Consider the following 11,687-nt stretch of genomic DNA (forward strand, 5'->3'; position numbering starts at 1 on the left):
AAAGTCTAAAAGGAAACAAAAAATGTCAGCAATGATTATATCCAAATGATTTGATTATACTTGATTTTTGTGATTTTGTTTGTTGCTTATCTGCATTTTTCAACACTTTTGCCATGAGCCTGACAACTTTGAGAATTAGGAAAAAAAATAGCATTTTAAAAGCAAACTGAAACTAAAGTTACTTAGCTTGGAAAAGGTAATCTTTTCTCTTGATTCATACATTTGCTGTACTTGCTGGGAAACAGCTCCCTAGGGAGTGAGCCAAAGAGTAAGCCAAGAAGGCTGACAGAAGTTCAGCGAAAACATCTGTAAGGAGGGAAGCTGGTGGGGGAGGGGCAGAGAGGGCAAGAAACCAGCAAACATCCAGGCTCCTTTCACTTTTCCTACTCTTGGTTCAGGCAGCTCATTTTGTTGAGCACAGGCATTTCTGAAATTCTGCAATGGAGGGGAGCTGCAGGGGCAGCCTTGCTGTTCTTTCATGTCTGAGCATACGTGACTGCTTTTCAGGGAATACGTACAAGCAAATGTTCATTCTCTAGCTGGGCTTTAATCCAAGGTATAGATTTACAGAGCTGGGTACACAGCCACTGAAATAACACTCATATTCCCCAACACAGGATGGGGCAGCCACTTTTATCTCAGTAGGCTCTGGTTAGAAGAGTCTTTTCATAATGACAAACCTTTAAACAAGAGATGGCAGACTCAAATCACCTTTAAGAATCTGGCCCACATTTGAAAGGCTGTCATGGCACATGTTTCTCAGCCAGCCAGCTGTTGTTGGAGGTACTCCGAGGCCAACAATACCCTATGGTATGATGGATACTCAACTCCAGAATCCCATCTGATTGCAAACTTGGGGCCAATCAACAGGTACACTTCTCCTTGGACGTTGAGGTGAAAGTTTGACATACCCATGGAGAATTCATGAAGACTGGTCTGCAGGCTCTAATCCTCTTGAGATTGCTGGCATCAAACAGAACTCCAAGGACTTCCCTGGTGATCCAGTGGTTAAGAATCCACCTTCCAATGTGGGGGACTCAGTTTCTATCCTTGTTTGGGGAACTAAGACCCCACTTGCCTCGGGGCAACTAAGTCTGCACGCTACAACTACTGAGCCCACGACAGCACAACCAAATAGAAGCCCACACGTTGCAACTAACATTGACACAGCCAAAAAAATACGTGGTTTTTTAAAAAATCACCTTAAAAAAAAAAAACAGAACTCTAGGACCATGGACTTCATAAGACATATTTTACAACCTTGGGCCTAGGAAGAAAATTTCAGTTTCAAGAGTAGATAGTCCCTTACATGATATGATGTCAGAAATGTGCCTTCTTTATCCTCATTTCCTTTAGTATCCATCCTCCCACTCTGTAATCCTTTTGTTTTATTCTATTTAATGAAAGAACTGAATTTACAACAGCATAAATATCTCTGAAACAGGTATTAATATATCGTATCAACTGCATGCATGCATGCTAAGTCGCTTCAGTCATGTCCGACTCTTTGCAACCACATGGACTGTAGCCGGACAGGCTCCTCTGCTCATGGGATTCTCCAGGCAAGAATATTGGAGTGGGTTGCCATGCCCTTCTCCAGGGGATCTTCCCGATAGAGGGATCAAACTCCCATCTCTTATGTCTCCTGCATTGGCAGGATGTTTCTTTATCACTAGAGCCACCTGAGAAACCCATCATATCAACTATGACCTCTTCAAATGTAATGGAATTATTGTATCCAGTTCCAGTCAGTTCACGTACATTCCCTGCAAAGAGTAATAGATGTTAGCTGACATTAAGGGTAGGGAAGGAAGGGATTCTATTAAGGACTTTGCCTTAGGAAAGAAGGTCCAGAGGGGTTCTAGAAGAGAAGACCAAGAGTGAATGAAGGTACTTGTGGGAGAGGTGGCTGGGGAACCAAGAATATGTACTGTCGGTCCCCCTTATTCAAGATGCCGTATTTACAAACTGACCTACTTGCTAAAGTTTATTTGTAAATTTCAAAATCAACACTCTTGTCTCACTTGCTGTCATCTGTGGACTCATAAAGAGCAATACAGATTTTGAGTCCTGACCACACGTTCCCAGCTGACAAGGTGACGCACTGCCTTCCTGATTCAGCTCTGATACCTTAAGCAACATCCTTTGGGAAACCGTAGTTTTCACATTTTGGTGTTTTTTGTTGATTTCACTGTTTAAAACAGCCCCTAAGCAGAATACTATAGCTTTGTCTGGTGTTCCTTTGCACAAGAAGGCTGTGTTGTACCCTACAGGAAAAAAGAAAAAAACCACATTAGATAAGCCTCAGTCAGACATGAGTTACAGTGCTACTGGTCAGCGTCTCAATATTAATGAATCTTAATATATATTAAATATGGTGTCTTTAAACAGAAACACACATAAAATGAGGTCATGTATTGTCAGTCAATGACAAACTTGTGACCAGAGGCTTGAAGAAGTCTAGCCCTGCACTTGCTCTTGGAGCAGCTGTTCACTATTTACTAATTCAGAGTGTTCACAGCAACTCCACAGAATGTAACTACAGTAAACAAGAACTGCCTGGAATCTGAAATTTTGGAAGAAGAAAAAATGTCATCTAATAAATAACTGTCTGTAGCAATAAAATAAATGACACATGTTTATATCTTTCTGCTTTTCTCTTGAGAAAAGAGGAATGAGAACCTCAGTATGGCAGTTTGAAAAGTTTATTAAAGCCTGGAATTCCTTGGACTATACAATGTCTCATGTGCTTAGACACTCAGTCCTGTCTGACTCTTTGCAACCCCATGGATTGTAACCCGCCAGGCTCCTCTATCCATGGGGATTCTCCAGGCAAGAATACTGGAGTGGGTTGCCATGCCCTCCTCCAGGGGATCTTCCCAATCCAGGGATCGAATCCAGGTCTCCCGCATTGCAGGTGGATTCTTTACCATCTGAGCATCATAAGGATCCCAAAATTCTTTCACTTCCTGCAAGGAGTCACCCGGTACAGAAATTCTCCCTTGAAGGAATAACTTCATTCTCTGATGCACCCTTGTGGTATTCACTGTGCCAAGCCAGCAGTAAAAAAAGGTTAAGAAGCCTCTACCTAGAAAGATTCAGAGCATTTTACTTTAATATTTGCATATAATTTTCATTATTATTTAATAAGGCAGGCTAGTTTGCCTGGAATGCCATTTCTGAATACCTATAGCAATGATCTCTCATTATTTCTAACATTTCTGTAATTAAGGAATTCTCTGCTGCAGCTTTAGAAACAGGTTTAAAGTGCCATCCTCTCTATGAGGATTCTAGATGCTATTAATGATTTATCACGATTCTTGGAAATCCTGAAATGTGAACTCCCACGAGACCCCTGGGTGGGGGAGGGGTGGATCAATGCAAAATGACACCCATATCCATCACACACTTTATACAGAAGTGACAGTCCTAGACTTAGCGGTGTCAGATTCTAACAAACTTATCTTAAAGGGAAAAAGAAGCCTCAGCTAGCAGATAACATCTGCTTATGATGAGTCCACAAGTGGTTCAGTGAAAACTGGGCAACTGAAGAAACGAGGTTGGGTCAAGCAGCACTTGTCAGACACGCAGCCCCATCTGCAGGGATCGGGGGCTGGGGGGCGGGGAAAGCATGGGGGTGACCGACGCTGAGAATGAGGTGCTTGTCTTGCACTCAAGGAAGGGATAAGAAGGCCTGAATCAGGAGTGGAGAGAGGATCAGCAGCCTTGAGGGAAATATGCTTAGGTGACCAGGTGTGACCTTCAGGACAGAACTGGCTGAGGCTATGGGGAGACATGACCTGCACGGTTTCTCTCCTGAAAGGATGGCGCTGAGTCCTGGAAGCACTGCGTCCCTGCATGTGGTCCATGGAATTCCTTCCTGCTGGAGCCGATGAGATTACCTGACAAGGCTGGAATAGGAGCCAGGAGCTAAATCTGGCAGATACATAGAAAGACAGCGTGGGAAACAGAAGGGCAGAAGGTGGAGCCGGCGGCTCTGGTCTGGAAACTCCTATAGGAATGACTAGAGATTGAGACCCAGATAGCCAGGCAGTCTTCAAGCCAGCTGGGTCATTCCCTTCTTTTGCTTTGAGGATAAGACTGCCTTTTTGAGAGGCTGTGGTTCTACTGTAGAACAGATAGAAATATGTAGCCAGAGAAATGGAATTACAATGTGCAAAGAGGGGAGTGAGACATATATGTGTTACCAGTGGATTACTCAGTGGGTTTATAACAGGGGTTTAACTTTTCCCCCTTTTCAGAGGACCAGATGAGAAGTAATTCTGTTTTAATCCTCCGGTGTTATATTTAACTCAATCAAAGGCACAATAGATGTTTAAACCAAACCTGCAGAAAAAGTGTCCAGGAAGGCAAAGCAAGCAGAGGAGCCTCATTATTCCCTTTTGTCAGGCTTTTAATCCAAACCCAGGAAGTCATTTCCAGTTGTCTTCCTGATTTTCAGAGAAACAGAAGCAACAGTATATACATGTGTATATTCTGTATGTACTAAGTTATACCACTGGCTTTCTTGGGGCTCCAGCTTGCAAATGGCAGATTTAGGGGCTTCTTATCATCCATAATTGCAGGGTCAATTCCTCAAAATGAATTTTGGGCTGCAAGTTAGAGCCCCAGGAAACCAGTGGTGTAATTCAGTCTGAGTCCAAAGGCCTGAGAACTAAGGGAGCCGATGGCTTAAATCTAAGTCCAAGGGTAAGAGATAATATATCCAATGAGTCAGGAAAAGGGAGGGGGCAAATTCCTGCTGCTTCTTGCCTTTTGCTCTGTTCACGTCCTCAGTAGACTGGATGATGCTCAGTTACACTGAGGAGGGCCACCTACTTTATTGGGCTCCCCTGGTGGTTCAGTGGTAAAGAATCTACCTGCCGAGGCAAGAGACATGGGTTCAATCCCCGGGTCAGAAAGATCACCTGGAGAAGAAAATGGCAACCTGCTCCATTATTCTTGCTTGGGAAACCCCGTGGACAGAGGAGCCCGGTGGACTTTGGTCCTTGGGGTCTGTAAGAGTTGGACACGACTTAGTGACTAAACAACAACAACCTACTTTATTAAACCCACTAATTCAGATACTAATCTCAGCTGGAAATGCCTTTCCAGACACACCAAGGTCCAGATGACACACAAAATTGTCCACTACACCTGTATTATTCACAATTAATTTCAATTTTTTTGTAGAAGAGTTATTTGTAATTGAAAAGTTTGTCAGCTTGTTCTGTTCATTATTTTCTCAGAAGTATACACCAGATGATGGACTATTTTGTCCCTAACACACAGATAACTAAAACGTAAAATGTTTGTGTATCCAAATGTTGTTTATACAAAAGACCAAAGCAAAGTATCTGGTTTATATAGAGTAGTTCAAACAAACATCTTTAAGACATTTGTGGTGGGACTTCCCTGACAGTCCAGTGGTTAAAACTTTGCCTTCCAATGCAGAAAGAAGTGAAGTCACTCAATCATGTCTGACTCTTTGCAACCTCATGGACTGTATAGCCTACCAGGCTCCTCTGTCCATGGGATTTTCCAGGCAAGGGTACTAAAGTGGGTTGCTGTTTCCTTCTCCAGGGGATTTTCCCAACCCAGGGATCAAACCTGGGTCTTCCACATTGCAGGCAGACACTTTACCATCTGTGCCACCAGGGAAGCTTTCCAATGGGGAGGGTGTGGGTTCTATCCCTGTTGAGGGAGCTAAGATCCCACATGCTTCGCAGCCAAAAAACCAAAGCATAAAACAGAAGCAATGTTGTAACAAATTCAATGAAGACTTTAAAAAATGATCCACATCAAAAAAAATCTTTAAAAAATGACATTCGTGGTATTTCTAGTAACTCAAGCGTTATACTCTGCTCTTGATCATGGAAGGGGGGTGGAGGTGATGTGATCTGTAACAAAATGGTCTTCAGGTTATCCAGGCTCAAAATAGACTTCAAGAGAAAGTGGCTTTAGGTCAAGTAATAGAGTTTTCTGACCCATGCAAAACCCATAGAGTGGCCGGGATTGGGATAACCTTACAGCCAGCATATAGTCAAGTCTGCAGTAGACAGAAAATCCCCCCACCTTGCTTCTCTCTCCTCTTTCAAATCCCCTTAGTCCTTTCAACCCTTTGAATCTGATGTTGATAACTTTACTCTTCTCTCCTTATTAGCACAACTGTTAGATGAAGCTAGGGAGGAGGAGATTGAAAGGATTTGCATCCAGTGGTTGGAGGGTGGAGGATGTTAGCATGACCTCAGGGTGAATTATCAAAAAGACCTTTCTCAGTGCAAGTTTTTGCTTCCAGATTATTCTGCTTAAAGATCATTTCTTCACTACCCCACCTTGAATTATTAAAACATTATGAACAGTTCCCTTATTTACTTTAATTTAGGACTTGGGGAATAAAAATGGGGAGAGAGGATTAAAACAATTTAATCACAGGGGTCCCAGAGCCTGGCTGAGAACCCTAGCCTAGGTCCTTAAAACCAACTTGTCTTGTGGCCCACATTTGAGTTTTGTCATTCTGACACAAAGCAGAGAAAAACACTGATTTCAGGTCAATTCTTGTTTTTACTGATTTGTTTTTGCTTTTATACAATGGAGAGAAAAACAGAAAGAAAAATGGTATGAAGTTCAGTATGGCCATCCTTTCCATACCAAGGAGTAGTATTCTACTAAACTGAGTCTGCCAACTTGGGAGAACAAAGGGAGAAGACTTAACTTATTATTCATTGTGCAACAGACCCAGGGGGCCTTGTGTTCTTGATTTATATCTATGTAACCATTAATTCTGACAACTTTATAGGGTAGTTGATGTTTTCTCATTTTACCAGTGAGTAACATGTTTGAACTATGGTGTTGGAGAAGACTCTTGAGAGTTCCTTGGATTGCAAGGAGATCCAACCAGTCCATCCTAAAGGCGATTAGTCCTGAATATTCATTGGAAGGACTGATGCTGAAGCTGAAACTCCAATAATTTGGCCACCTCATGTGAAGAGCTGACTCGTTGGAAAAGACCCTGATGCTGGGAGAGATTGGGGGCAGGAGGAGAAGGGGACGACAGAGGATGAGATGGCTGGATGGCATCACCAACTCGATGGGCATGAGTTTGAGTAAACTCCAGGAGTTGGCGATGGACAGGGAGGCCTGGCATGCTGCGATTCATGGGGTCACAAAGAGTCGGACATGACTGAGTGACTGAACTGAACTGAACTGAACATGTTCTGAGAGATAAATGACTTGCTCAAGGTCCTTCTCTAGTGTGTGGCAAAGCAGGAGTTTAAGCCTAAATCTCTTTAAACTGGAAAGCTAATGCTTTCCCTTCTTGTTTCCAAAAGTGTTTATTTCTTGAGCATCTGACATGTACCAGGTACTGTGCCAGGTACCATGGAGAATATAAGAATGAATAAATATACAATCCTATCCCCACAGAGCTCACAGGCCTTGGGAGCTGGTGCACACAGATGCACTGTGTTAGGTGAAGATTATCATGTGGCCACGGAGGAGAGGCACCTGACTGGCTTTGGGGCTCAGAAGCATCGATCCAGAGAAAATATATCTATAGGAGCTTTAAAAAGTGCTTCTCGAATTTGAATGTAAATACAAATCATTCTAGGATCTTGTTAAAGTATAGATTCTGACTCAACAGGACTGGCGTGAGGCCTGAGATTCTGCATTTTTAAGAAGCACCCAGGAGAGTCTGAAGTGGCTAGTCCATAGATCCCACTTCTTAGTGGTAAGGTTCTAAAAGGCAGGTAAGTGTTTGCCAGGTGAGAACTTTCCCAGTAAAGATGCAGAGTGTGCAAAGACTCAGGGAGAAAAAGAACAAGATCAGCTGCAGGGAACTGCTGTTGATCCAATAAGCCTGGATCGTGAGCGTCAAGTGTGTAGTAGCCTGCCATGAGGTTGGAGGTGACAGCAAAGGAGTCAACTGGAAACCCTGGAAGATCATAAAGAGCCATGTCTAATTCTGAGGACAGTGAGATGCCATTGTTTTTCACTGATGAGTTTCTTTCTTGGATTTGGGCTTTCCAAAAAGTAAACTGCCTGTGGTGTGGAAGATGCAATAGAGCACTGTTCTCAGAAAATCAAAATAAAAACAGTGTTAGCAACCCAATTGCATATTAGAGTCACCTGGGGAGCTTTGAATAGTACCATTGCTCAGTCCTCACACTGGACAATTAAAGGATATCTCTACGCAGAACTTCTCAAAGGGTGGTCCTTGGACTAGCAGCAGCAGCACCAAGGACCCTGTCAGAATTGCAGATTCCCAGGCTCCATTCTAGACTCACAGAATCAGAAACTCTGAGGGTGGGCCCAGAAGTTTGAGCTTTAACAAACCCACTGCCCCAGGTGATTCTGAGGCAGTTAATGTTTGAGAACCAACAGGTTTAGAGAGAGAAAAGTAGGGAAAGAAAGCAGGAAAGGGAGGGTGAAACAGAAGGCATCTCCTTTTCCAATTAGGAAGCAGAGAGATGATGGTGCTGTTGATCCCCACATCAGTTTTATTAACCTCGTTGAGCAATGGAGAGCATCATCTTGACAGAGTCCCAGTAGGGTCTTAAGGCAGGGGGGTTAGGATGGTGGCTAGTCATGGGGTAGATACTGGGTGGATATTTGTAAGTGACATTTGGGCAGATTTGTCCAAGTTACAAACTAGGTAAGCTTCTGTGTTGTTGACTGAATTCTGTCCCCCCCCCCTCCCCCCGCAAGTCTAAAAGTTGAAGCCTCAACTCCCAATGTGATAATATTTGGAGATAGGGTTTTGGGAAGTAATTAGGTTCAGATGAGGTCATGAGGGTGGGTCCCTCATAATAGTATTAGCACAGGTGTAAGAAAAGCATATTAAGAAGCAAAGACATTACTTTGCCAACAAAGGTCTGTCTAGTTAAGGCTATGGTTTTTCCAGTAGTCATGTATAGATGTGAGAGTTGGACTATAAATAAAGCTGTGTGCTGAAGAATTGATGCTTTTGAACTGTGGTGTTGGAGAAGACTCTTGAGAGTCCCTTGGACTGCAAGGAGATCCAACAAGTCTATCCTAAAGGAGATCAGTCCTGGGTGTTCATTGGTAGGTCTGATGTTGAAGCTGAAACTCCAGTACTTTGGCCACCTGATGTGAAGAACTGACTCATTGGAAAAGACCCTGATGCTGGGAAAGATTTAAGGTGGGAGGAGAAGGGAATGACCAGAGGATGAGAAGGCTGGATGATATCAAGGACTCGAAGGACATGAGTTTGAGTAGGCTCTGGGAGTTGGTGATGGACAGGGAGGCCTGGCATGCTGCAGTCCATGGAGTCCCAAAGAGTCAGACACGCCTGAACATCTGAACTGAACTGAACTGAAGAAAAGATGCCAGGGAGCTCATGTGCTCTCTTTCTTTTCCCACTACATATGTGGATATAGTGAGAAGGCAGTTGTCTACAAGTCAGAAGGGAGCTCTCACCAGAAACAAACCATGTTGGCACCTCCGCCTTGGATTTCCCAGCCTTCAGAATGGTAAATTAAACAAATTTCTGTTTTTCAAGCCACCTAGTTTATAGACTTGCTATGACAGCTGGTGCTAAGACACTTTGGAACAGTAAGCAGTCTTGTTGGAACACTATAGTTCCTGTAGAGTTACTGTTAAAACACTTTGTGCTCTTATCTCTGAACATGTGGGTCTGAACAAGTTTTTGCTGTAGCAAATTGAACCTTGATAGCTTGTATTGCCAAGTTATCAGTTTTGCGATTGTGGCTTCTCTTTCACTTTTTAGTATTCTAAAATAAGGAATTTTTTGGCCACCTCATGCAAAGAGTTGACTCATTGGAAAAGACCCTGATGCTGGGAGGGATTGGGAGCAGGAGGAGAAGGGGACGACAGAGGATCAGATGGCTGGATGGTATCACTGACTTGATGGACATGAGTTTGAGTAAACTCCAGGAGTTGGTGATGGACAGGGAGGCCTGGTGTGCTGCGATTCATGGGGTCGCAAAGAGTTGGACACGACTGAGCGACTGAACTGAACTGATAAGTCATTGAAATTGAACTAAGATTAATATAAGATGCTTGATTATATTTGAATTTCAGATAAACAGCAAATAATTTTTTACTGTAAGTATGTCCAAAACAGCATATGGGTTATATTAAAATATTATTCATTGCTTGTCTAAAATTAAAATTTAATTAATGTCCTGTATTTTTGTTTGCTAAACTGGAAACTCTAACCTGTATAGAATTAATATAGATAGATGAATATTTATCAGATAGATGATGTGGTTGATCAGATGTATCAAGTGAGGGGCACAAAGAGTCAATGATGCCCTCAGCTGTCTTGTTTGGAAACTGGGTAAGTCTTGTGACTATAGGAAAATAAGGGGCAGTGGAGGAAAAGCTGATTGAAGAGGAAGGGCAAAGGGATGAATTACATTTTGCACTTGTTGGAATTAATGAGGTCTTTCTGGAATATATCAGTTCAGTTCAGCTGCTCAGTCATGTCTGACTCTTTGCAACCCCATGAACTGCAGCATGCCAGGCTTCCCTGTTCATCACCAATTCCCAGAGCTTGGTCAAACTCATGTTCATCGAGTCCGTGATGCCATTCAACCATCTCATCCTCTGTCATCCCCTTCTCCTCCCACCTTCAATCTTTCCCAGTATCAGGGTCTTGTCCAGTGAGTCAGTTCTTAACATCAGGTGGCCAAAATATTGGAGTTTCAGCTTCAGCATCAGCCCTTCCAATGAATATTCAGGATTGATCTCTTTTAGGATGGACTGGTTGGATCTCCTTGCAGTCCAAGGGACTCTCAAGAGTCTTCTCCAACACCACAGTTCAATAGCATCAATTCTTCAGCACTTAGCTGTCTTTATAGTCCAACTCTCACATCCATACATGACTACTGGAAAAACCATAGCTTTGACCAGATGGACCTCCGTTGGCAAAGTAATGTCTCTGCTTTTTAATATGCTCTCTAGGTTGGTCATAGCTTTTCTTCCAAGGAGCAAGCATCTTTTAATTTCATGGCTGCAGTCACCATCTGCAGTGATTTTGGAGCCCCCCAAAATAAAGTCTCTCACTGTTTCCATTGTTTCCCCATCTATTTGCCATGAAGTGATCGAATTAGATGCCATGATTTTTGTTTTCTGAATGTTGAGTTTTAAGCCAACTTTTTCACTCTCCTCATTCATTTTCATCAAGAGGCTCTTTAGTTCTTCTTTGCTTTCTGTCATAAGGCTGGTGTCATCTGCATATCTGAGGTTATTGATATTTCTCCCTGCACTCTTGATTCCAGCTTGTGCTTCCTCCAGTCTGGCATTTCACATGATGCATTCTGCATTGAAGTTAATAACAGGGTGACAATATACAGTCTTGATGTACTCCTTTCCCATGTTGGAACCAGTTTGTTGTTCCATGTACAGTTCTAACTGTTGCTTCTTGACCCGCATACAGAATTCTCAGGAGGCAGGTAAGGTGGTCTGGTATTCCCGTCTCTTGAAGAATTTTCCACAGTTTGTTGTGATCCACACAGTCAAAGGCTTTGGTGTAGTCAGTAAAGCAGAAGTAGATGTTTTTCTGAAACTCTCCCACTTTTTTGATGACCCAATGGATGTTGGAATTTGGTCTCTGGTTCCTCTGCCTTTCTAAAGCCAGTTTAAACATCTGGAAGGTCATGGTTCACATAATGTTGAAGACTGGCTTGGAGAATTTTGAGCAT

Source organism: Muntiacus reevesi, chromosome 1 (genome assembly GCF_963930625.1).
Source record: "Muntiacus reevesi chromosome 1, mMunRee1.1, whole genome shotgun sequence".
NCBI classification, from domain to species: Eukaryota; Metazoa; Chordata; class Mammalia; order Artiodactyla; family Cervidae; genus Muntiacus; species Muntiacus reevesi.